The sequence below is a fragment of the Pteropus medius genome, unplaced genomic scaffold, assembly GCF_902729225.1.
Source record: "Pteropus medius unplaced genomic scaffold, Ma_sr-lr_union100, whole genome shotgun sequence".
Lineage (NCBI taxonomy): Eukaryota > Metazoa > Chordata > Mammalia > Chiroptera > Pteropodidae > Pteropus > Pteropus medius.
The window spans coordinates 6781210-6808779 of record NW_024344437.1 but is presented as its reverse complement, the minus strand read 5'-3'; the positions used below and the strand labels follow the sequence as shown (position 1 = coordinate 6808779).

The window sequence follows — 27570 nt, the reverse complement described above, 5'->3', positions numbered from 1 at the left end:
TCTGTAGAGTGATTCATCATCGTGTGCCAGGCCTCATGCCTGGTGGGTGCTCCATCAGGAGTACCCCTAAACAGATGAACCCCTAAACAGATCAGTGCTGAAACTTGCCTGCAGAAGGCAAGGACCAAGGGCAACGGAAAGGGAAAGTAGACAGTAGAGTGACATTTACGTATTTTGTCGTTTTTGTTTCGTTGTTATTGTTTTAATAACATTTGTGCAAAAAAGTGAAACAAAGCTCTTCGTTAATGACAAAAAAAAATGAATATATCAAATCAGCAGAATCTGGGATGTTGATACTGACGGCCATAGAGGCTCTCGTGGCTCTGGTCGCCTGTGGTTCGGTGTGATTGTGCAGGACGCAAGAGCTAAAGCCCACGGGTAGTATGGTGAGATGGAGGGAGAGAGGGGGAAGGATTCCATTCGCAAGAAGACAACAAATGTAGAATGCCACGTTTAATCCAAAGAAAGTTGCTCCCCCACCCCCGCCAGAAAAGAAGGCGGAAGCCAGCAGAAGGCGGGCCGAGAGAGCAGAGTTCGCGGCGGCCCTCCCGAGGGGCGGGCGAGGTGTCTCCAGTCCTCGCGGGTCAGCTGACCCGGGGGGCTGACACGCCCCACGATGGCAGAATGGTCGGCGTTAACCTGGCTGTGTTCCTGGGGACGGCCAGCTTTCCGTTGCCAAGTGGCCAAGACCTCCCCTTCATTCACGTGCTGTTGAGGGGACCCTGAGTTCCTTCTCAAGCCACAGTTTTCACTGTTACTATTTTGTTGTTGTGGTGGTTGTTGTTGTTGTTAAATTACTGGCTCTCATGGTTACGGAGAAAGTGGAACCACGTTGAGGAAGAGCGCGATGTCATTGTAGTTGAACTTAACACCAGCAAATGAGTGTGCCCTGGGTAGGCGATGCCCAGCCCGGGAATGGCTTCCGTCCTTTGGAACTTGGAATGAATTTTCCCACAGGAAGTTGAACTAGGAATTAGCATCCCAGTTGGAGTCCAGAAGAGCTGGTTTTATTTAATTCGTGATACAGCGGAACTACAGTTATAGGAGCCATATTTTCTGAACCCCAAATCGAGATCCTCGATTTCACAGAAACGAAAAGAATGGAGCATCGACACTGGATTTGTACGGGGAGATCGGGATGAACTGTACTGTAGAACTGGGATGCTGTACTGTAGACCCCAACCCCGTGCCTAACAGTTGCTGCAGGAAAATGCACGCCCTGCTGACCTTCCTCCCGCTGCCGTCTGCCCCCCCAAACTCCCGACCCGCCGGCTTGCAGCCTCAGGAGCTGGCCCACCGCTGCTTTGACGACTGGCCTGCTCCAGGCTGCACGATTCTTTATTCCCTTCTCTCTCTGAGGCCCAGGGAAACCAATCCAATCCCCACCTGATAAATGTAAAGTTACAACTGACAAGTGCTCTGAAGCGGGGCGTCGAGTGCTATAAACCTACCACGGAGTTCGATCTAGCCAGGGCATCAAGCAAGGAGGGGTTCTCGGAGGAAGTGATGTTTACTTGAGAACTGAAGGATGCGTAGCAGGCGGTGGTGGGGGGTGGGGGGAGGTTGAAAGGAAGAGCATCCCAGGTCGTGTGTACAGCATGTGCAAAGGCCCTGGGGTGTCAGGGAGCCGCGGTGCGTGGCAGGCCACTGCGGCTGCTTCAGGAACTGTACGGTGTGAAATGAGACCGGAGGGACGAGCAGGGACCAGGCCATCCAAGGCCTCGAAAGCCACGGCAGGGGTCTGTCTTCACACCAAGAATACTGGGAAACTGCGAAGGGTTTTCAACAGAGGCCAGGTTGAGGGGTTACTCTGAAAATATGCCTCCGGCTTCGCGATGCAGAATGAATAGGAGAGACGGAGGGAAGCAGAGGCTTCCTGGCCTGGACTCTCCCACCCGAGGCTCTGCCTGAACTTTCTTGGCCGATCTGGTTGCTGGTTGCTCTTTGGGCATCTCTTCTAGAAGTTTGAGTTGATAAATCCTGAGGAGACCAAGAAAGACGTGACGACGTCTAACGGTTCTGATGCTAGGGACCGTCGAGGGCTTACGGGAGAGGCCTTTCCTACCGAGCAGAGTGTCCAGTCTTTCCTGGTCCCTGCTGCTGACTCTCAGGCGAGGATGGTGTTTCTTGGGTGACGGGCCGCTCTAAATCCCAAACCCTTTCATTCAACAATCTATCTCCTTTAACTGTTATATGGCAGAATAGGAGAAATAACCGGAATAGGAATCTTAAAGCACACCGCTGTACACAGACAACTTGGGCCATCACAGCGAATCGAAAAAGCCTCCTTGCATGGAATGAGTGGACCACGAAGGGGTTAATTAGGTACCGGCGACTTATGAGAAATTAAAGCAAAAGATCGGACAAGCTGCTTGATCCCGGTCACTTGCCACGGTCACATGCCTCAATGCTTCAAATGAATACAATTTTCCAAAGGCACATTCTCGCCCTGTGAATATGGGAGGCGGGGGGAGGTAGGAAGGGAAACTCAGGGTCATCGTGTACACGTTTGTGGTTGGGAATTTGAGCCCAGTTGGACTCTGGACTCCGTCGGCTTTGACGTGCCACTTGTCATTTCAGACGGTAATCTCCCCTTCAATTTGCAATTAGGTCCGGGATATGGCTCGTGACCTTGATGTCACGAGTATCAAGGTCAGTATCAATGATCCTGCGAGATGGCATCCTGTGTACCTTATATCTGCAGCGTCTTTGGCGTTCTGTAGACTTCCGAGAGTCCGCAGCTCATGCTAACTTCGCACTTTACTGTGTGCTCCTGTGGGCTGGTCTTTCATTGTTTGATTTAAGTCTCATCTTCCTCCGAAGATTAAACTGACCTCCTTGAGGGCTGGAAAACCAGCCCCAACACACCTCTTTCGTTTTTCTCTTCCTCTCTCGAAACATAGCTGGCTCCTGGCAAGTCCTCAGACGTTTCCTTTGTCACTCCAGGGGTTTCGTCAGCCTCCGTAAGTAAAGAAGGGAAAGTTCTACGTTAATATGCGAACAGGTTTTGTTTTATTCATTCGTTCAAGCGTTTGTTTTCTGCTCGTTAGATTCTAGGTGCTGCCCTAAGTATCGAGGTTATAAAGATGAGTTAAAACATTAGCATTACTCTCCATTTTGTCCTTGCCGTTGGACTGATGGGCATGATTATTGGACTCGTTTTCAGTAAATCAATCCGAGTCACAGAGCAGAGACCACTATTTTTTTTTTTTTGACATAAAGTGAAGGGATGCACTGATCATGCAGTTCACCCACAGTCAGTACAAGGCCTTTCTCTAGTTTTATTTTATTTTGTTCTTTTTTCCTCCACCTTATCCCCATTCCCCACTCCCATAACCTCCCCCACCCCACCCCCACCCAGTGCCCCTCACCTGCACCTGTCAATCTCCACTCCGGTCATTTGGCCCCAGTCCTTGAATAGGTGAGCATCTTTGAAAAACACGGTGTTGTTATGTAGATATTTAAAAATTGACCTCAGTGGTAGAGTGCTGTAGATCTCATCCCGTTTCTTGATTTTTAAAAAATGGCGCACCGTGTTTTGAAGACCAGTGGACGTTGCTGGCAGCACCTTTGGCTGGGTCCTGTCTGCTTCGTCGTCTTCTGTCAGACATGTCCCTGCGTTTCTCATCCATTCCACCGAGTTACACTCCGGGTTGCCTGCCACTTTGCCCACCCACAAAGAGAATGCTGTGATAAATCACCTGGGCCTCGTTCCTTGGCGCTGGGGCTCTCTGGGGGTCTACTCCCAGGAGGGGGGTTTATGGGCCGTGGGTCGTATGCTCCCCGGACTTCACTGGGCGCTGCCGTGTTTCTCTCAGATGCATGCATCGTGGTGTTCCCAGCAGCCCTATGCTCTCTTCGTACGGACCAGGTCGGTTATCTAGAATAATAGCAGCCACAGGGTCCGCTGCCATTTTCCGAACATCTTCTATCTGCCAAGCTCGGTGCTAGTCGCTTCGCGTGCGGGACCCAAAATACTTACATCTTTGCAAGGCACACATCGACATCTGATTGTCAGGTGAAGATAGCAAGATCCGGAAAGGGTGATTTTTGTCACCCAGGGACACACAGCTCCCCTGAGGCAGAGTTGCCGTCTGAGCCGACATCAGCGACTGAGGCCGAGCTCAGTGTGACTTGAAAAACACGCGTTAGCAAATGTCCTGGGTTCGTTTTTATCAAAATAGCATAACTAGCGGCGACGGGGAGGAGGCGACGCCTCGAGGTGAGTGAGCGGCCACTCGCGGAGCTTGGCCCAGCAGAGCAGGGTGCTCTGTGGCGTATTCTTCTACACGACCTCAGACGAAATAAAAACGAGACCTTTGCATCGTTCCCACACTCACTCTTCGGAGCGCTCTCAGGCTGTTTTCCCCCAGAGACCTCTTTAATGTTTTTAAGAGTAGTATTTGTGTATAATTGGTTCTCACGGCTTCAGAGTAGAAATGCTTCACGGTCGGAACAGCCCACGTCTTCTCAGGCGGACCAGAAATTACAGCTTCCACGTGAGGGCGGAAAGTTTTTGTTCGATAAAAAACAGTTCCGGGTGCAGAGGCGGATGAGGCACCCTCTCTCGCCTCGAGGCGCTTACAATCGAAGGGGGAAAAGGCCTCGGGAAATCTTCCGGGACTGAGTTGGTTCTGCACCAGCTAATGGAGAGATCCTAGGGAAGACGCAGAAACAGATGCCCAGCGGCAACTGCGGGTGACATCAGCACCCCCCCTCCCCCCACAAGGATGCCTCGCCCAGGTGTCGGCCTCAGGCAGTGGGAGAGAACCTGCCCACAAACTGCAACTGAGCTGGTGGGGTGAGAGCTGGGTGAGGCTGCCTTGGGTCATCTGGGAGTGACTGGGGACCCCAGATGTCCCCAGATGTCCCCTGGGACTGGGGATCCCAGGGAGAATGGTGAACTCTGTGCTGGCCGGTGGTTGGAGTTCCCGAGATGTCTGAGCCCAGCCTCCATCATTTGCACAGAGAATAAGGCTACAGGTGTCAGGGGAGCTCATTCCCTATCATTAATCAGAGCGGATGAGAAAGTCGCCTCCCTCAGTCCAGCCCTGCAAGGGGGTTGCCTGGGAAATGAAGAAGAGCCAGCCTCGGCGAGACCGCACGCCCTGCTTGCAGTGCCGTGACCAGCCCAGTGGCGATTAGACGATGAGACGGATCCCACTTGCTGCTTTAGAATTACAAGGTCCTAACTGCTCATTTCCTGTCACCGGGCCAGCGGTCCCCATCTAGAAGGGCAGGTGCTTTTCTGACATTTTCCTCGAAGCAGGGCAGGGGGCCGGCCAAGCACGTCATGAACTTCTGCGATGGGATTCATCTGTGCAGCTCGCCCCGTGCCGGCTCGGAGAACTAAAGGGCTTCCTGATTTCAGTTGGAGGAGCATTTTCCGAGCATTTTCCCTCTGCTGCTCCTGCTCCTCGGAAAGAGAAAGGGGGAGAAGGAGAGAGGGAGGGAGAGAAGGGGATGGGTGGGGAGAGGAAGGGGGAGGGAGGGGTAGAGAGAACCGTGATTAGAATCCTAATGAGCTCCCCAACCCGTTCCTAATTATCTTCCGTAACTTAGCAACACGCCGGAGGAGAGAAGCGAGGAGCGGAACAGCATTTAAATTCACTGGTGAGATGGGAGTGGGAAGAGGGGACTGGGTAGGACACCCTGGTGCTGGGCACAGCGAGAGGAGGCCTTGGCCAGGCGGGGAAGGGGTACCTGTCTGTGGCTCTGCTGCGTTTGAGAAGGGAGGGTGGGCGCGGCCACGGGGCCCACGTGGGAGGGAAGTTGCTGGGAGGACACGCAGGGAAGGGGCTCCGAATCCCGCACCATCCGCTTCGGAACGTTTGCCGCCCCGGGTGGCCGGCCCGGACGCCGGCGCGCTGAGCGCGTCCTGCACCCAAGCCGGTCTCACCCGCTGAGCACGGCGTGGCTGTCCTTTCCAAGGTCAGGCACACCGTTTGGTCTCGTGTTCCTTCTGGGAAGACATACACCGGACAGATTTTTAGCCGGAGATGAATTTCCGAGGGCTGCCCGGTGCCCACCTGTGGGGTCCCCAGTGACAGAGCCCGAGGGAGGGCGGTGGGATAGTTGTCACAGCCAGGTTTCAGATGGACTTGACTGCTGACCTGGAGTCCAGGGGACATGTCACAGCGCCATTGCCGTCCGAAAATTCAAGTGCAGGTCAGAGGAAGCCCAGCTTGACGACAGCGCACGAGAGAAAGATTTGGGGACCGTGTGAAATCACAAACTGAGTATAGAACCCTGGTGCCGGGGCGATAAACACCTGACTTGATCTCGATCTCGCGTGTGCTCTGGGAAGCATGGGCCGCAGGTGGGGAGCGGGGTGGGGGTAGCTCTTTCCCCGTTAGAGTCGCTCAGGGAGACCCTAATGCACAGAGGGGTCCAGCTCTGTGTCTGCTTTGAACCGGCAGCCCTGGCTGCTGACGTGGGGACGCCCAAGGGAACAGCACCCTGCCACGTGAGGACCGCTGCAGGCACTGTGAGCGTTTGGCCCAAAGAAGGAAGCCCGTGGGACACGCGGGCCAAGCCGGAAGGTCCGCGTCTGCCGTTCTGTGCCTTCTACAGGTGTGACCGTGTCCTCCCCCGATGCCCTAGTCCCCCTCACGTGGACCAGCTCCCTTCGCTGGGGAGGCGTTTCCCTCCCAGGCTCTGCGGGGTTGTGCTGGGCACTGACCCGCCAGCGGCTGACCAAGCAGACCGCTGCTGGCCTCTTGGGGGGACGTGGGCATCAGCCTTCTCGCTCCTGCTCGGGGGCAGTGTGCTGCTTGCTTATTGCTCCGTATGTGTCCTGAGTCCCCCCGGGCCCTGTAAATATCGCAAAGCGCCTTCACCCAGGTAGGAAGCACTGCAGCTGTGGCGGAAGCTCGGAGCTGGAGCAGGATTATTTTCGAGGTACAGAGTAAACAAATTTGCAGAAGGAGCGATTGGAAGAGGCCAGGTGGCAGAAAGCCGCCAGTGCCACATGAGTGTGTTCGGTTTTCGTTATGCAGGCAAGGAGTAGGGCCGTTAGATTTGGCAAATAAAATACATCGCCTAGTTAAATTTGAATTTCAGATAAACACCGAATAACTTTTCGTGTGAGTAGGTCCTAAGTATCGCATGAGACATGGTCCTGTTAAAAACGTATCTGTTGCTGATTTGAAATTCAGATTTAACTGGGCATCCTGTACTTTCATCTGGCGACTCGTGCAAAGGGAAGCCACCTGAGTTTTAAAACAGGGAGTCCTCTGTGTCACGTTTCGGGAAGAGAGTCATCCGACGGCCAAACTGGAGACTGGGGACACGAGAGGAAAAGGCAGGAAAGAATAGCACCCTGCATTCTTCCTCCAGACTCGACACTTCACTGCTGACGGCTGACGTGAAGCCAGGGGCGGGGGGTGGGTTCCCACACCGAGCGACTTGTCTGATGCCAGCTGGGGTCCTGCAGCTTCGCTGAGTTCTGACACTAGCTGCCTGAAGAGAGCGTCAGACCCACAGGTCACGTGGGCTCAGTCCCACCAGAATGCCACCCTGCCACCGTCAGATGCCAGTCTTGAGTCCGGGTTGTCACCGAAGTTCCTGAAGGAGGTTCCTACGCCTCCGCCCCGGGTTCAATCATTTGCTAGAATGTCTCCCAGAACTCAGGAAAGCAGTTTACTTGCTAGATTAGGAGTTCGTTTTAAAAGGATTCAACTCAAGGACAACCAGAGGGAAGAGATGCACAGGCAAAATGTGAATGGAGGACGGGGCCCCCCCACCCCCTCTGGACATGCCACCCTCCCGGCACTGCCACGTGTTCACCAAGCCGGACGCTCTCGGAGCCCCTCACGTTAGGGTTTTTATGGGGGCCTCATTACACACAGGCGCAGTCCAGGAAATTCTTGGCCATCGGTGACGACTCAGCCTCCAGCCCCTGTCCCCTCCCCAGAGGTCAGGGGCTGGGGCTGAACGTTCAGGTTATATGTGTGGTTGGCTACCTGGAACCAGGTCCTTCCTGCAGTTATCAAGGGACATTCCAAAAATCGCCTCATTAACACGAACTCATTGAAAGGGCTGGTTATCAATGACGAGACACTCCTTTCGCCCTGATGGCTCAGGAATCTTGGACAAAAGACCGACTGTTGTAACAGCGGAGGCTCCTGTCGCTCTCCTCATGAAGGAAATTACAGGGTTGGAGGAGCCTGGTGCCACACGTGTCACCGGTAACACTATGGACGTGGATGCAGGCAAAACCGCGTTACTTATTGTATAGTATTATAAACAGCGGTATCACAGGCTATTAGTTGGAACATGATTGCAGTTGTCCGGGCTCGACTATGTAAAAGGGCCTCCACCTGCATTGTGGTAAAAACACAGAAGAGGGCTGGATCCAAGAGACAGGCTCAATGCCTCGGTCACCGGGACTCGGGAACACTAGAAGCAATTCAGAGAAGGAGGCAGAGGGGCCCGGGGGTGGCAAGGATGAATTCAGGGTTTGTACCAGCGGCCTGGAGCAGTACAGAAGGAATAGATCGAAGGAAGCGGAATTTTAAATTCTTCTGAAGACCTTCTCACGGTAGACACCAACTGGAAAGTTTCAGCAAGCGGGAGATGCAGAACTGCATTTCAGAAGAGAGAGTGGGTTGGAGCTGTTGGGTTGGTGGCCTGGGGGGCGGGGGGGAGTGGTGGCAGCTGACAGCAAGCTGAGGAGTGGATGAGATCGTCAAGGGAGGGAGCCGAGAGCCCAGGGCAGGACGAAAGCCAGTCCACCTCAGGATAAGTAGATCCTAATCTCTAACCTGAGCTGACAAGCAGCCCCGATTCCCTGTGGCTGAAGCAGTATTCCCTTTACATTCTCAATGAAGACAAAAAGTAAATAGTGGTATCAGCTGCTCTCACAGGCTCCCTCCTTTCAACAGAGTGGTGGGGCGAGGTCATGTGAAATATTGGAACGCCCTCCGAGCCTCGGGCTGACACTCCGAGGTTCGCCAGTGCGGCCGGTGCCCACGCGGGTCAGCCAGATCTGGGGGCGAGGGGTGGGGCGGGGGCCTGTGAGCCGGAGGGCTGGGTCCTGCACTCAGGTCTCGCTCCAGGCCCCTGTGTTCTGCAAAGCGTCTCGGTCACAGCGAACGGTCCATCGGCCCATGCACCCCCAGCCCCCAGCGACAGTGTTGGGGCACACACTTGATGAAAAAAGGACTCTGTTTTTCTCTCAGTCAGGGACACTGGAGAAAAGAGATTGTGAGTGACTCCTAGCCATGGACGGCATCCAGGGACTTAAAGGTAGTTTAATTTCTTGGAATCTTAATGAGATCCGAAGGGTTTCTGGCTCCCATTCAAGTGAAAAATCTTTGGGTTTTCTAAACTCCGGCGGAGTGTTAAAGGTTTTAGGGGAACAATTCAGTTTCAAAGTCAGTGAACAGCAGACAAGACGAGGCATTCGGGGAGCGCAGCCGGAGCCTGCCCTCTGCACTTCATCCCACCCACTCCCTCCTGCGGGTCAGAGTCTGGGGAGGACCCTGGGAAGCTCTTTGATCTCCCATTTGGCAAATCTCCCATGAGCCTGGGGTTCTGGAGCCACCCAGGTTCCTCCCCGCCCCCGGGAGCTGCTGCTGGTGACCCAACCGAGGTGGGTGCCTGCCGGTAAGGACAAGGACCAATGCGGCTGGCTGGCTGGCACCCCTCATGATGAGCACGCACACAGAGCCAGCCCCCGAGGCGCAGGCCTGCCTTCAGCTTCTCCTTCACATAGCAACTTTATAACGTCTCCAGAGCCCTGCCCGACTCGCTACTTTGTGAATTCGTCCAGCGCGTGGGATTAAGACGCCTGGGCTCACACATGTCTCGCCTGTGATCTCACCTCCCTGAGTGATGGCAGATTGTCATAGGAAGGCTCATGCCAAGACGTGGTCCCAGGAGACCGGGGACTGTCACGTGTTAAATGCCGCCTATGTGGCACTGGATCCCCCAGAGCCGTATTTGAGGTAGATATCATTTCCATTTTACAGATGAGAAACTGAGGCTCAGAGCCTTGCGGAACTTACCTAGGTCACGTGACTACTAAGTATCTCACTTGGGGTGAGAACTAAACCCAGCCGACTTCAAGTTCTGAACTGTCTATTCTTCATGCTCCAGCGTGGAGCTCCAACTTTATTTTTCTTCCCCTGGAGATAAACATACATATAAAACGGAGCATGGAACTCTGGACATTTCTTTCTTCTAATGGACATATCAGGTAACAAATATTGATTGTTGGATCAACAGCCTAGAAGAGTAACAGAATCTGAGGACTATCCTAGCCGGTGGCAGCCGTACTTAATTTATATTTTAAGTAGACTTTGCTTCTTTAGAGCAGTTCTAGAGTCTCAGAAAAAGTTGGTGAAAAGTAAAGAAATGTCCCATAGACCTCCTGCCCTCGCTGCATACCCTCCCCCGTTATCAAACCCCCACCAGCGAGGTGCATTTGTTACATCAATGGACCCACAGGGACACGTTGTTATCACCCAAAGCCCATTGTTTACATTAGGGCTTGCTCTTGGTGCTGTGCGTGCTGGGGATTTGGACACATGTGTAGCAAAGACATGTATCCATCATTATGGTATCACACAGAGCAGCTTCACTGCCTTAATTACCCTCTGTGCTCCGCCTGTGCACCCCTCCCCCACTCAGCCTTCGTAACCACTGATCTTTTAACTGTCTGCATAGCTTTGCCTTCTCCAGAATGTCATGTAGTAGGAATCACACGGCGTGCATCCTTTCACATCGGCTTCTTTCACTTACTCGTGTGCGTCTAAGCTTCCTCCACGTTTTTTAATGGCTGCTAACTCATTTCTTTTTAGCGCTGATCTGTCGTCTAGCTGGGCCATCGTTTATTTATCCATTCACTCACTGAAGACCGTCTTGGCTGCTTCCAAGTGTTGGCAGTTATAAAGCCACTATAAACATCCATGTGTAGGTTTTCGTGAGGACAGAAGTTTTCAGCCTTTTTTTTTGCGTAGATACCAAAGAGCATGATTGCTGGATCGTAGGGTAAAAGTATGTGCAATTCTGTAAAAATCCCCCAAATTGTCTTCCGAAGCGTCTGTACCGTTTGCGTCCCCACCGGCCCTGAGCGAGCCTCTCTGCGGCTCCACATCCTCGCCAGCGTCTGGTGTCGACAGGGTTCTGGATTTGGGGCATCCTTATAGGCATTTGGTAGTATTTCATTGTTGTTTTAATTTGCAATTCTCTAACGACGGTCTCAAGCATCTTTTCACGTGCTCGTTTTCCATCTGTATATCTTCTTTGGTGAGGTGTCTGTTCAGATCTTTTCCTATTTTTAAATTAAGTTGTCCGTTTTCTTATCGTTGAGTTTTTAAAGTGATTTTTTATTTTAATTTTGGTAAACATACATCATGTAAAATTCACCGCCTTAACCATTTCGGTGTACAGTTCGGTAGTGTCGAGTATGTTCACATTGTTATGCAACCAATCTTCAACACTCTTTCCATCTTGCAAAACTGAAACTCTGTCCCCAGTAAACAACTCCCCACGTCCCCCTTCCCCAAAACCCCAGCCCTGGTAAACGCCACACTGTGAGTTTGACTGCTCTTGGTCGTACTTCTAAAAGAAAATAATAAACCCACTTTTTTAACCTCCATTTTTTTCCCCCTTCCAAAACGGAACGAGAAGTCAAAGCTCTGACTCTCTTACTTCCAAACGATCCTTGAACGGAAGAAGCGCAGGGGCCTCATGGCTCGCTCCCCACTGAGCACCGCGCCCCAGCTCTGCCGGTCCCTGAGTAGCCCTCTCAGGCCCTAGCTGGGCCAGCCAAGGAGCCTGCGAGCAGAGCGGTCCCAGGCGAAGCGCCAGCGAGTTCTTCCGAGTTTCTTGGTGCCGACGAAGAAGAGTCGGGAAGGATGAAGTGATAGGGAGCGACACGTCTCTTTAGATATGTATCCCGTACACATTGCCGTGTTTTTGATAAATGGAAACCTGAACGGATGCTGATGAAGGTGGGTAATTTTGGAAGCTGTCACGAGACAACTCGACTGGGCCTTTTCTTAGATGAGGCTATCGGTAAGTCAAGGGGGCACTACTTTGTAACAAACTTCAAAACATTCTACAGGGGAAAAATAACTAAAGTACCCATATAAAGTGTTTCTGACACCTACCTTCTTTCTCTCGCTTTAAAGTTCGTATTACTTTCCGACATCCTGGCTCAATACTGTGTTTGTTAAATGACACCGAGTTCTCTGAAACACTGTGCTGTTTTTATAGTAACAGCTTATTAAATGGGTAGGGACAGTTATTCCTATTTGCACAGATGGTTTTCACGTTGTATATGATGTCCGCGTACATAATGTGGACGTGCTTCTCGCAACAGCACAACGTGGTAAGAAAAGCAGGTGGAGGTGTTTCCACTGTCGCCGTGATGGACTCCTAAAGCTGGAGAAGCAGAAGAGTTGCCTTTCGTCATATATTTAGTAAGTAGAAGAGTCCAGACACAAAGACTGTCTCTTGGTTTTAAATCCGGTATGTTTTCCACACAAGAAACGTTAATTCAAACCTCCTCAGGGCTAGGGCAATCATTTTTGCGTTATGGTTGAATCTGTCTAATATAAATGTGCCTTCTATGAAATAGCCACAGATCATCAGAAAGCCAAATAATTTTAGTGTAAGTGTGGCCCACTCAATATTTGGGGCATACTTATACTTTAAAAAGTATTTTTTTTTTATCTGAAATTCAAATTTAACTAGGCATCCTGTAATTTTTTTTTTTTTCCCTAAGTCTATCAACCCTAATTCTATGCGTTGGTCAGATTCCCGCCCGATTCTGTGTACTTGTTCCCCTGTGGCCTTCCTCTGTTTTCCATTATAAACTCACGCACGGTGGCTGCCCTGTCCTGCGCTTGCGTGCACGTGGCTTTTCTGAACAATATTTGATGTTGATGGAACTTCCGCTTTGATAGCTCCAGCCCATACCTCCATCCCAGGTGCTTACTCGATGTCTCCACCGGGCTGTCCCATACACACCTCAAACTGAGCTATTGAAAGTGAACTTATCTTCCTGAGGGCCGACCGTGAGCTCCAGCTGTCTACGCTCTCAGTGAACGGTGTCACCACCTGAGCCTCGACCTTGTCATCTCCTTCTCCCTGCATGACATGGCCTGTGCTAGGCTCTCGGGGTGCAATAGTGAACCCAACACCAGAGCCCTGCCTTCCTGCACCTTCCAATCTAGAGATGGGAGCAGAAAATAAACAAACACGCAAGCTTAGTAATGAGACTGTGACTTCCATTCTGAAGGAGGGATGAGGTGTCTACATCGGGAGCGGGTGGGAGTGGTTACTGTCCATGGTGCTGAGGAGCGGCCCCTGTAGGGTGGGCCCATGGGAGCCAAGACCCAAAGTGTGAGGCAGGAGCTAGTCGTGGGCAGGGGGAACAGCGAGCGTGAAGGCCTGGAGATGTAAGCAGGTTGGAGTGTGAAGAAGGAAGAAGCCGGGGTCTGCAGAGCAGAGAGAGCAAGGGGGAGGCGGTGCACGATGTGGGAAGGGTGGCAGGCCCGTGGCGGGCAGGGTGGGTTTCAGGGCACGTGTCATGGTCACAGGAGAGCGGGAAGCAGTGGGGAGGGCTTGTCAGTGGCAGGAACGGCCACTGGAGACCCGGCACATCCCGGGGAGAGATGAGAGGCAGACGCTGAAGCAGAGTGTCAGCAAAGCTGGAGGGAGCAGGTGGATTTAAACAATGATGTGATCCGCACAGAGCCCAGCGGAAACCTCAGTCTCCTGGTTCCCAGCTCGGTGCTTCACCTCCATGGTGGAATCGGGGCGGTGATTTTAAGAGTCTCCTAGTTTTTCTTGCTTCTGACAGCAGTGGACGTTAGAAGTGGTTGAAATCCTGCACCTGAGCTCACCTGTTTCACTTCTGGTAGAGAGAGGCAGGTAGGCTCTCAAAAGTCCTCGTCTTTGTCTGGGACGTTGGTTTAGGGTGCTGGCACTTGGGGGCTGCGTGCCTGAGGGTCCCTGCCATCAGACCATGAATGGAACCGCGCGTTCTGACTCGGGGATGCCATGCACTCGAATGTGGGCTGAAAGCATGACATCTCCTCCGCGCTGGAACCCCAGGAGTAAATTCCTCTTCTCTGGCATGGGGAGGTCCAGCCTTTGAGCTAACCCGAGCTGAGGACGGTGAGCAGCGGCAGCCAGGGCAGGCCAGGGAAGCGAGGGAACACAGCCGAGGCTTGTGGATTCCAAGCCATTCAGTCCACCGAGGGCCCGTGAAACCACGCTGCCACACGAACCACCTCGGTCCTCCAAACGGCCAGACTGGGCCCTTCTGCTTGTCCAACCTTGGACTCTTTGCGACAGCAGGAGTTCACGAGGCGGACGTCCCTGGGGAATAGTCTCCTCAGGCTTGATATTTAAACTCTCTTGAATGTTTTGGTCTGCAGCCTGCACTGGAGCCTTAGGCGCAGTGTCTGCCAGATCTCTCTGGGGCCTACCTGTGCCTGAAAAGCTGCGGGTATGAGAAACGAGGGCCTTATGCTGAGGGAATGGTTTCCGAGAGGCTTCTGGGTTCCCGGGGGGGCTTCTGTGTCGAGGGCGAGAGGGTAGGGCCAGCCCTCTGCAAACGCTACCATCCATTTCTTTAAATCGATGTCTAGTCGACATATAGCATTATATTCGTTTCGGGCGTACAATGCACTGGATCACGATTTGCACATATTGTGAAACGATCGCCACAATAAGTTTACCTAACGTCCAACACCACACATCATTATGATTTGTTTTTCTCGTGATAAAAACTTTTTAAAAGACTTACTCTCGTAACAACCACGCTGTACGGTACATCTCCAGGACTTATTTTGTAACTGGCAGTTGGTATCTTTTGACCACTTTCAACCATTTTTATCCTCCGCCCGCAACTCCTTACCCCCGGCCATCATCAATCTGTTCTCTGTATTATGAATTTAACATTTTTTGTTTTGTATTGTTTCCATTCTGCATAGAAGTGAGATCATACAGTATTTGTCTTTCTCTGTCTGACTTATTTCACGTAACACGTGCTGCTGCAAATGGCAAGATTTCCTTCTTTCTTGTGGCTGAATAAGATTCCCCTATATAATGCCACATTTTTCTTATCCATTCATCAGTCAACATTTAGGCTGCTTCCCTGTCTTGGCCACTGTAAACAGGGCTGCAGCGAACATGGGAGCGCAATATATTTTTGAGTTAGCGTTTTCGTTTTCTTTGGATAAATACCCAGAACCAGAATTGCTGGATCATGTAGTAGATCTATTTTTAATTTTTTGAGGAGCCTCCATACTGTTTTCTGTAGTGGCTGCACCAATTTACGTCGCTACCAACAATGCACGAGGGTTCCCTTTTCTCCACATCCTCGCCAGTACTTGTTATTTCTTGTTTTTTTGTTTTGTTTTGTTTTGTTTTTTTAAATAATAGTCATTCTAACAGGTGTGAGGTGATATCTCATTGTAGTTTTCATTTGCATTTCCTTGATGATTAGTGATGTTGACCACCTTTTTATGTACCCATTGGCCATCTGTATATCTTCTTTGGAAAAATGCCTATTTAGATCCCCTGTCCATTTTTTAAAATCAGATTTCTTGGGATTTTTTTGCTATTAGGTTGTACAAGTTATTTATATGTTTTTGGATATTGACCACTTATTAGATATATGATTTGCAAATTTCTTTCTCTGATAGTTGTTTTTGAGATAGTCGTTGCACGTGGTATGAGGTAGAGTGTATGACCTCATCCTTTTGCACATGGATGTGAAGTTGTCCCAGCATCATTTGATGGAAAGACTGTTAATCCCTCATTCAATCAAAAATCAGTCGACCATAAATGGAAGGTTCGTTTCTAGAATCTCAATTCTATTTCATTGATCTGTATCTACACTCAGGCCAGTACCACATTGTCTTGCTTATTGTAACTTGGTATTAAGTTTTGAAACTGGGATATGTGAGTACTACAGCTTTGTTCTTTTATTTCAGGATGGTGGTTTGATGGTGATGATGATGATGATGATGATGATGATGATGATGATTTTTGCCTGTCCTACGTTCCTTGAGTTTCCATATTAACTTTAGGATCGGCTTGTCAATGTCTGCAAAAAGACAGCTGAGATTTTGATAGAGATTACATTAAATCTGTAGGTCAGTTTGAAGGTGTTGCTGTTATAACACTGTCGAGTCCTCTGATCCATAGCATGAGATAACTTTATTTAGGTTATCTTTAATTACATTCACTGATGTTTTGTAGTTTTAAGTGTACAAGACATCCACTTTTATTTTAAATTTATTTATTTAAATTTATTTTGAAGTATTTATTCTCTGATATTATAAAATAGAATCGTTTTCTTAAATTTATTTTTAGATCGTTTATTGCCATTGTCTAGAAAGAGAATTGATTTTTCTATGTTTTTGTGTTCTGCAAAATCGCTGAAGTTGTTTATTAATTCGGACAGGTTTTTGTGGATTCCTTACCATTTTCTGTATACAGGATTATGTCATCTGCAAATAGATTTAGTTTTACTTCCTCCTTTTCGGTCTGGATTTTTTATTTCTTTGTCTCACTTATTTGTCTTGGCTAGGACTTCAGTACAGCGTTTAAGAAAAGTGGCAAAAGCAGGCATCTTTGTCTCGTTCCTGCTGCTAGGGGGAAGCATTCGATCCTTCACCATGAAGTGCAATGTCAGCTGTGGGTTTTTCAGATTGGGGAGTTTTTTCTATTCCTAATTTGAGTAGATTTATCATGAGATGGTGGTGTATTTTATCAATTTTTTTCTGTGTCTATTGAGATGAATGTATAGTTTTTGTCCTTTAGTCTATTGATTTTTTTACATTACACTAGTTGATTTCGGCATATTAAAATAACCTTGCATTCCTAGGCTAAATGCCGTATGTTCATGATGTATAATCCTTTTTATATGTTGCTGGATTTGCTTTGCTACTATTTTGTTTATGTGTGTTTGCAAATGTTTGTATATGTTTTTACACTTATATTCGTAAGACATACTGGTCTACAGTTTTCTATTCTTTTAATGTCTTTGTCCAGTTTTGATATCTGTGTAATACAGGTCTCATAGAATGAGATCAAAAGTGTTCTCTTCTGTTGTTTTGGAAGAGTTCGTGATGGATTGGTGTTAATTCTTCTTAAAACATTTGATAGAAATCACCAGTGAAGCCATCTCAATCTGGGCTTTTCTTTGTGGGACGTGTTTTGGATACTAACTCAATTCTTTTTATTTGTTATATGTCCCTTAATGATCTGAACATAGTTGAAAGAGATGACTTAAAGTCCTTGCTTAGTAAATCCAGCATCGGGGCTTCCTCTAGGACAATTTCTATTAATTACTTTTTTCTATGAATTGACTTTTTTGTGTGTACATGGATTATACTTTTTTTTTTCGGTACGTCTCACAGTTTTTTCGAAAACTCGATGTTTTAAATATTAAATATCCAGATTCCCTTCCTGCCAGGATTTGTGATTATTCGTGTTATTTCCGTTTGCTTGTTTAGCGATTTTCCTGAGTGAATTCTATAAAGTATACATTCTTTGTCACTAGCAGCCACTGAAGTCTCTGCTCCGTTAGCTTAGTACTTGCCTAATGACTGGGGAGAGATTTTCTTAAGTGCTTTGAAGTAATAAATCATCCAGCCTTTTATAAGGAGCTCTGTGTGTATTGGGGAACACCTCTGGTAGTCCAGCAGACTCCTCTGTGCCTTAACCTCCACTCCCTGCTTGTACAGTCTCCGTGTCAGCCGGAGGTGAGAGATCAAGCCTCTCTGAGATCTTGCCTGGGTGGACACACAGCTCTGCAGCTGCATGTGGCCTTCTGGATTCTCAGTGATATGTCACAGCTTTATAAAGCCCCCCACAGATATCTTATTCCCAGCATTTCCTGTTGTTTTTGTTCAGCTTCTTGTTAGCCTCAACCTGTATCACCCCCCTCAAGCTGCTGCCATGTTAAACAATTGCCACTGATTGTGTTTGACAGATGCCCTAGAGACATCTGTTTGCACAGAACTTGCTTTGAATAAAGACAAGTCCTGAGAACGGAGGTTTTCAGGGAGCTTCCAGACAGGTTTAAAAATAACAGTTTTCCAGGGGTAGCTTACAGGAGCTCCAAACTCATCCTGCCCCGTCTTGCGGCTGCTAGGGTGCTGTTGTTGATGCTTACAGGTGTGAGACTGTCGCTTCCCTCAGCTACTAAGCAGGTGGGGAGAGGGGTGGGTGGGAACAGAGCAAGTTGAAATGCCACAAAGCTCACTGTTCTTACTGAGATTCAGGCGTATTCCTTGAATAAAGACTCCGTGAATTATTACAGAGTTCTGGAAAAGTTGTTTTTGACACTTTTTGCCAGTTTCTCATTGTTCTTGTGGAGGTTTTTGGAGATACTTAATTCGCTATTCTGGAAGTGCTTCTCCAATACCGACCTTTGTAGAGGGCCTTTTCGAGATTGTTCCTTAATTCAAGTAGGTAGTCATAGTCACGTGATGTTTTTAGGGGGCTGGCTGTCCCCAAGGGAGCGTTTTAGAAAGGGGATGATCTGTGCCTCTGGGATCAGTTAAAAGCATTAGATATTCACTTCACTTATTTTTCACACCCTCATTAGGCTTTTTTTTAACCTCCTCATCGTTGCATATAGTTATCGAATGACTATAGTCGATAATACCCGAAGGATAAGAAAAGATAATGGTTTGCATTTTCCAAGTAGATGAGTCAGTGATAGGCAGAACTTTAAAAACAGTGGCGATAATAAAGTCGTGAGGGAAGCAATCACAAGTGAGAGAGTTTATGAGAAGAATAATTTAAACATAAGATTATTCGAAAATAATTAATTAGAAAGCCCGACATTAGGGTCTGCTAGAAATGGATTATTTGTAGCACTGTGTAGAAAAACCTCACCAGGAAATGTTTTCTGTTGACCCCTGACTCTTGAAAACATACTGTTCTATTGATAGACCAGTTATTCCCCTTCCAATCAGCCACATTTGGGCGGCTTCATAGTTCTACATGTTTTAAGTTGTAGCTTAAAAAGAAGGCAGCCATTTTCAGTCATCATATTTGGGTATTTTAATGTGGGGCTTTTAGACTCCGCAGACTCTACCGCGTGGACTTATCGAAAAAGCTGGTAAGAACTAAAAGATCACTTGAGGAAGCCTGAAGCACTAACATGACGTTGAATTTTTAAGTTTGGCATCTGCTCTGTGAATAAAGGTGGCCATTTCCTTTCGAATGGCAGGCTAGGATAATTAATCTTATTTTTCCAGAGCATACTGGTAAAACAGTGAGTGTGATCACATTGTTCAGCAAGGTCACATTTTACTTGTATTATTTTCCAAAGCAATAAACAATCCATCCATTTTCCCACCTGACCCTAATCAAGAGGCCCTATGTTTCGTAGGGTTAAGAGGTCAGTCCCACCGAGGAATACCAGTGGAGATCCGCTGTTTCTCTTAGTGACTGAGCCTGGTCGAGAATATATTTTATAAAGGATGAAAATAAACATCTTTGGGTTCACTTAAGCTGTTCATCCTTCCGGAATTGAATGAAAGTCAGGAAATGCTGAAATTCGCTTTCCACTCACCAGTATCCCACGGTTCTGTGTTTTTAGGGATACAAATGCCCTCTGGCAATTTGCCAGTTGTAAAAGAGACCTTATAATTCGTGATCTAGCTTTTCCTAAGGTAAAATGACTTCCTGAAAATTGAGAATGACCTTTGGTAAAAACATCTACTGAATGGTTTCGACCTAAATGGAAAGCTCAGGCACATTTCAGATACATCTCCAAGAACAGCCAGAAAGGTCTGGCCCAAATGCTCCTTTGAAATCTGATTAACTTCTCTCTTTCCTGCTAAGCGGAACGGTTGCGGGAAGAGGCAGTGTCACATAGGATGAGCAGAAGCTTTGGCCTGGTGGCTGTGAAGAAACCACTAGACAGGCTTGTTTTAAATATCGTGAATTTTTTTGTGCTGTTGCACTTTTAAGAAGAGCCTGGCTGCTTTCAGAACCAAGAGTCAAGGTTCCAACATTAACACACGGGACAAATATTTGGAGAAAGAGCCAGGCTGTGGTCGTAACACTCTGAGTGCCGTTTCTCAAGGCGCAGGTCACGGAACTGTACGAATCAGGCCAAATGCTTGCTAAAAATGCAGCCTCCTGGCTCTTTCTCTGCCCCCGGGAGATTGAAATCCAGGACCTGGGATTTGAATTTTAATAATCACCCTTCTAGAATTTTATACACTCTGTCTCTTGAGAACCACCCTTCCTGGAACTCCAGTCTTCCATTTATAAGCCACTGAATAAAGCAGTTAGCACAAGAGTTAAAACTAGCTTTTAGCACAAACTGACTAATAAATACTTTTCTCTTTTCTTAACTATTATGATCTCTGCTTGCCTGGATGTTTTCTTTATAGAGCTCTCACTAGGGCTCCTTTAAATTATCTTTATAATTCCCGGCTGGTCTTTCCTATAAAAATGTTAACTTCTTCATAATTTTTTTTGGCACTTTTGTTTGTTCACTTATTGTTCCAGATTAGGGAAACGAAACAAAACAAAACAAAATACAACTCTATTTCTTACTGTGCTGCCTCCTGGCAAAAGTTAAGGGCAGTTCTAGAATCAGCAAGAGGGAGGAGCATTTCTGTCTATAGTGATATTGAAAGGGCAGGTGACTAAGTATGGGTCCCTGTGTCTTTCGGTTATCCACATATGAACTTGAGCTCAGTCACTGCATCGAAACCACCTTATCATCACCTGCATCAGCTTTCACTGCATGGCAGCCACCATGTGTCGAGCTAAGGCCCGGATCAGTGGTTCTCCAATATCGATGGGCATAGGAGTCACCTAGAGCAGGAGTCCCCAACCCTCAGGCCGCAGACAGGTAGCGGTCTGTGTGCGGCCAGTTGGGAACCGGGCTGAGCGACAGGTGAGCGAGCGAAGCTCCATCTATATCTGCAGCCGCTCCCCAGCACCAGCATCACCGCCTCAGCTCCGCCTCAGATCATCAGGCATCAGATTCTCATAGGAGCACCGGTCCCCGGTGCCAGAAGGGTTGGAGACCTCTGACTAGGGCTTTGTTAGAAATAGACACTCCTGGGCTCCAGCCACAGCTCAGATCAGTAAGTGTGGAGCAGGGCTCAGGAATCCGCCTTTTCGTCAGGCATACTTCCACCCAGGGAGTTCTGGGGTCTTGAGCCAACCTTCGAGAAGACTTTCATAGAGAAATTTAATTCCTACATTCAAGGAAAACTTTGCAGTTCGACCACATTTGGCACTGGGGAACGGCCGGGTCCGGAGACCCGACTTCACACAACCAGCAGCCACCTGAGAACAGAGCCACAGGAAGGAACCCCGCTGACACACAGCACGGAGGACTGTCGGGGTACAAATCTGACTCGAGAATCACAATTCAAGCGATTTTAAATGGGAATTAGCAAAGCTCGTATCTCGCTGGTGGTTTACATGAGCGACTTTCAAGGCGGACTCGACAATTCGGGTTTATAGTGCATTAATCAAATCTGTGCTTAGGATTCTCTTAGTATTTTTCACACAAGCACCCACCCCACTCCCCTTTGCCCCTTCTAACTCTCCACTCCCATTGCCAGACACGCTCAGGCCCACGATGCCCACATGTGCTCTGTGGTGCTCTGACGGTTCTCGGTTTCAAATGAAAGGTGTTATTAAGAACTCTGAATTTAAGTGTGCGGAGAAGGCTCTTCAGTAAATGCTTCTCACGCTTGTAAGACATGCATGAGAATGTCTTAATTGTTTATGTTGTAAAAGCATATTTTGTTATTCGGCGAATGCTAAGGAAATGCTGGCTTTTAAGCAAAAAGCCAACAATTGGCAGATTTATTGTCTGCACTGAGATTTTAATAGAAATATAAAAACGAGCGATCATAGCCTTTCTTTGGAAGGATTTTAATAAGAGGAGCTGTGTTATTATCTTAGCAGATCACTCCATCTCTAGACAGCCAGGGTCCTCGAGAGTCTGACCTCCTCTGGGATGTTAAACCATCTCAACACTTGGGTCCAGGATGCTGTCCCCCACGGTGCCTGTGTCTTTCTGGCGTTTGGGGGTCCTCACTCCCGATGAGTGTATATGCAAGCCTCTCTGGGGACGGAGGGAGTTGATAGGCCTCGGCCACACTCAGATTCTGTTTTCGGGCGTCTCTTCTTCCCACGGGTTACCTTAGGTGCCATCGTGCTGCTGGGGTGGGCGCCGGCCCACGGGAACTCGAAGTTAACGTGGAAATCGAGGTTGTGACCACAGGTTTTCACCGGTACATTTAGCGATTCTGAATGAATGTTTCTGCTCGCTCGGGTAGTTGTGAGAAGCACATGGACAGTTTGCGAGAGCATTAGATAACTTGAAAACTGTCTCGGCATGAGGTGTCTCAGAGTGCCGGTGGAGAGAATGGAGGAGGATGTGGCAAAATACCGCTCTCGGAAAAACTTAAGAGATGGGCGCACAGATTTCTGGTATAAGAGTTCCTATTCTTTCAGGTTGCTTAAAATATTTCAGAATAAATAAATAAAACACGTTTGTAAATAGTCTTTTCAAACTCGTTACATAAAAGCGCCTCGCCACCCCTTATGCATTAGAATTCCGAAAACAAAACAAAACAAAACAAAACAGAAAGTTACAAGTGTTGACAAAGATGTGGCGAAATTGGAAATTTTGTGTGCGCTTGGTAGAAATGTAAAATGATGTACTTGCCGTGGAAAGCAGTCATGCCCTATGATCCAACAATCCCACCCAAAAGAACTAAAAGCAGGGTCTTGGAGAGATACCTGTCCACCCACGTTCATAGCAGCGTTACTCCAGTGGCTAAAAAGTGGAAGTACAGTGAGTGTCCACCAGTGGATGAACGGGGTAAACGAAAGGTGATGTACACATGCGGTGAAGTACTATTCGGCCTAAAACAGAAGGGAAATCCTTTTGTACGCTGCAACATGGATAAACCTCGAAGAGACTGATGCTCAGAGAAATAAGCCGGTCACAAAGTGACCAACACGACGTGATTCCACTTGTATAAGGTACCTACAGTTGCCAGACCCATAGAAAGAAAGCAGAATGGTGGGTGCCCAGGGTTGGGGGAGGAAAGTGGGGAGCCGTTGTCGAATGGGCAGAGAGAGTTCTGGAGGCCGCACAACAGTGCAGACGAACTTGACACTATTGGACTTGACGCTTAACAATGGTGAACATGGTGAATTTTACATACTTTTTAAAACCCACCTTAGATAATTAACAAAATGATGTCGGGTGTTGCACGTATCCATAAACTTAACTCCTCTGGGAATGCAAAGCTCAAAACAGCAAACTCAAAATACACTTCCTTTCCCTGCATAAAAAAATTGCCTCCTGTCTACAGCCATGCCACCTTGAACAAGCCCGATCTCGTCTGATCTCGGAAGCTAAGCAGGGTCGGACCTGGTTAGGACTTGGATGGGAGACCACCTAGGAACACCAGTGCTGTAGGTGTAAAAAGTAAAAAAAAATAAGAGATTGTAAGCAGACAAGGTCCTTGCAATCGGTGAGGTCAACCAAGAGTTGCCTCGCCTAAAAAAAAGAAAATAAATTTAAAAAAACACTTGGCTCTCTATGTTAACTTTCCCGGCTCCGATGTCTTCCCATCCTGGGGGAGTGCTTCGATTGGTTCAGTTGTAAAAATTCTCATTTCCATCTTTGAAATGGGTCTTGCCTGATGGTTCCGGACTCTCAACACTGCTTTGTCTCAGCCATATTCTTGCAACAAGAACCTAGGTGTCGGGGCTGAATGCAGAGCTTTCTCTTCCAGAAGAAGCATGGCATGCTCACCATGCCTCACCCCGAGCAGCTGTCTAGCTCCTGCCTGTCTTAGCCCGGATGGAGTCGCTTATCTCTTGGAGCTCTTACTATGTGCTGCGTCACCGAATCTGGCCATGCCCTTGATGCTTCTGTTCCATGACCTTTTATTGTCACCATTGAAGCTGGTGTGTGCTGGGCACCAGGCTGGGCGTTGGAATACAACCAAGAACAAAAGAAACATAGCCATGCCCTCTTAGGTCTTGGAGAGGGTATAGACACCAAACAGATAAATATGTGGCTTAAAATGATGATTTGTGCTAGAAAGGAAAAGAGGGTTACGACAGAAAATAACAAGGACCTGCTCCGGATGGGTGGGAGGGGTATGATTTTTTTTTCTTCTCCTTACATAAAAGTTGGACTCCCTAGGTTAACTTTCCCAGCTGTACTGTCCCATATGTATATACGCAGCCATGGACAGTCCCAGTAATGCAGTGATATTTAAACCAATAAACTAATAAGTGATGGATGAGCTGGAGAAGCACATCCCGGGCAGAGGCGGCACCTCAATGTCCGACCTGCAGGGGTGAGAGCTCGGTGAGAGGCCAGTGAGGCCAGGACACAGGGAGAGGCAGAGGGCCGTGGCCAGATTTTCATGTTTAAAAAGTCACTCAGGTTCCACTCGTGTGGAACAGATTGAAGAGAAGCAGAGGAAGAATCGGAGAATCTGGCTGGGAGGCTACTGCAGAGGTCCAAGCAGAGTCCGTGGTAGCACAGATGGAAATGGTGCCAGCAGATCGGAGGTGGAGTCAGGTAGCATGACGGGCTTGCTGGTGGATAAATGCAGGGAGGGGGAGGGAGAGGGAGCTGTCAAGGTTTCTAGCTGGGTCAGTACAGGAGGCATCAATAGCTCTCATACATCGACAGCTTGCTATATACCGAGCTTTGTGCTAAACACATTCCCTTATCCGTTTAATCTTCGTGATAAGCCCTTGGGGTAGTTGTTTACAAATGAGAAATTAATAGCCTTTCTAAGGTCACATAGCTAGTAAGTGACGCAGGAAATTCAGAACATGGTCTGCTGACTCCAGGACGCAAGGTTTATGAGAAGAATAAAAGGAAAGGAAATTTGGGAGAAAAGAGCCACAATTCAGTTTTGAGTATGTGCCTGATGTCTGCTTTTTCCTAGCTCGGAAGATGCTGGGGCGATGGAAGCAACAGCAGCATAGCTTATAAATCTCTCTGATCCCAGCCTGAAAACAGATACAGCAAGCAGAGTTTAAAAAAAAACAAAACAAAACAAAAAACACAAAACACCCATGGACAACAATTAACAACGAAATTAGGTGCGAGGCAGCCACAGGCACACAAGCAAGTGGAGCCAAACCACAAACAGACACGCGACCTGCGTCACTTCCATGTCTGTGCAGGAGGAAGGAGAGGGGGGCCACAGAGCACCCACTGACCTAAGGGAAGGAAAACCCCAACAGAGCCGACAGGTGTCCAGCAGAAAGCATGGTGGGCCAGCTCAAGGCCAGCGGCCAAGAATGACAGGAGGTGTCTCTCCCAATCTAAATGCATATTAGGGCACCCCACAAAGGAGAAACCTCTTAGAGTGGAATCAAAATTGGACATTAGAGGGACAACAGAGCTAGAAAGAGAAGGTCCAGATAAAAATGGGGAGTGGACAGAGTCCGGAAGTCTCAGAATAAGCCACCATGTTTTCTTCTAATAGTGAAGGAACACCAATTTCACGTGGAAACGGGCAGTAGAAAAATATCCAGTACAAATCCCATACAGAGTTACTATAGGAAAAAATAAAAGCACTACAGAAAGATATCTTCATAGAGCAGATCAAAAAGGGAGCTTTCAAGTCTACGGCCATGCCACCCCGAACAAGCTCGATCCCGTCTGATCTTGGAAGCTAAACAGGGTCGGGCCTGGTTAGTACTTGGATGGGAGACCACCTAGGAAGACCAGGTGCTATAGGTGCAATAAATAAACAAACAAACAAACAAATAAATAAAAATAGATAAGGAATTGTAAGCTGACAAGGTCCTTGCAATCTGTGAGGTCAACCAAGGATTGCCTCGCCTAAAAATAAAGAGAAAAAAAAAAAGCTTTTATTTTAAAACAATCTAAAAAAAATTTTTTTAAAGAAAATGATCCAAAACATGAAAGAATGCAAATCAAGATGGAAAAACTCCTAAGTAACAAAATAGAAAATAATTAGAAATAAAAGAAAAAGTCATTTCATAAATGAAGATCAAACCAGAAGAACTTGAGTGTCAATAAACAAAACTATATTTTAGGAGAGAAAGAATGTGAGAAGGAAGAAGTTTTACATAATTATTTAAAAGAAATAAAGGGGATGGTAAGGGTTTGAGAGAAAAGAAAAAATATTTTAAAATAAGCAAAGAAGATCCAGCTTACAAATATTGAAAATTCCTGAAGAAGAAAGGCAAAGAAGGGAAAGTCAAATACTAAGAACTATCTTTTAAGACAAATTTCATGAAAGTTAAAAAATTCTACACTGCTTATTGACCTGAGACACATGCCTAAGTATATTACCCAGAATGACTAACAACACCAAAGCATATTTGGTAAAATTACGGAACTTAAAAGAAAAAAATATTTTGAGCATCTAGCAAGTGATTTATTAGGGTATGAAAGTTAAATTATCAGACTTTTCACCATAACTCTTTATGTCTGAAGAGAATAGGCTAGTATGTTTAAGATCTCCCATGGAGGAAAATATGAAGTGGGAGTTTTATATGGAGCAGGTTGATATTTGAGTGTAAAGGGCACAGACGAACTGTCATTGACATATAAAAACTCAAGAGATATTGGTCACGAACCCTTCCTGAGGAATGCACCAGAGAAATAAAGCGTCAGAAAACCAAAACAACTCAAAGCACTTTGACATAAGTACTAACGAGAGCATAAACACCAGTTATTTGGAGAACTCAGAGTAAATTGAGGTCAAAGGGAAAGAGTATATGTCAAGTGAGTATCTGCTGAGTCGGTATAGAGAGTAACCACAAAAGATGGAGAAAGAATGGGGAGACGAGGCACAAAATTATTTTTTAATTGCTTTAGTAATTCTACTGGTTTGGTGTAGGCTCGCATTAGGATTTTTTTAGTTGATAGACAATTCACGTACCCTAAAATCTATCCTTTTTAAGTGCACCATTTGGTGGTTTTAGTATATTCACAAGGTTGTGCCACCATCAGCGCTATCGGACTCCATGACATTCTCATCACCCCCCAACAGGAAGCCCACGCCTGTTATCGGTCACCCCTGTTCCCCTTTCACCCCAGTCTCTGGCAACCACTAGTGTGTTTTCGGTTCTCGAGTACATACACAGGCATGGAATTGCTGCGTTCTATGGTAAGGCTACGTCCGGCCTTTCGAGGGACTGCCACACGGTTTTCCGGTGCGGTGGCACCTTTTCCCATTCCTACCGGTGACAAATGAGAGTTCGGCATGCTTAGCATCCTTGCAAACACCTGCTCTTGCTTGTCGCTTTGATTTCAGTCACCTTGATGGGCGTGAACTGATGTCTAACGCTGGCCTTGACTTGCATTGAGTTGTTCAGACTTTTATATGTATTTTAGTTACTAATCTCTTATCAGATATGTAGTTTGCAAGTATTTTTTTTCCCATCCTATGGGCTGTCTTCTCTCTTTCTCGTGTCTTTGAAGCGTAAAATGCTTTAATTTTGATAAAGTCCAATATATCTATTTTGCCTCTCATCGCTTATATTATAGGTGTCATATCTAAGAAAACATTGCCTAACTCGAAGCTC

The 27570-nt window shown here is 47.5% G+C and overlaps 1 protein-coding gene and 2 pseudogenes across 1 annotated transcript in view; all 3 read left to right on the top strand.

Moving 5' to 3' along the window:
* The window catches only part of SPATA13 (spermatogenesis associated 13), a 300617-nt gene that overhangs the window by 80327 nt on the left and 192720 nt on the right, over positions 1-27570 (top strand). The gene's annotated exons all lie outside the window — the stretch shown is intronic.
* On the top strand, positions 23341-23458 carry LOC120610706 (uncharacterized; annotated as a pseudogene).
* LOC120610763 (uncharacterized) lies at positions 25635-25753 on the top strand (annotated as a pseudogene).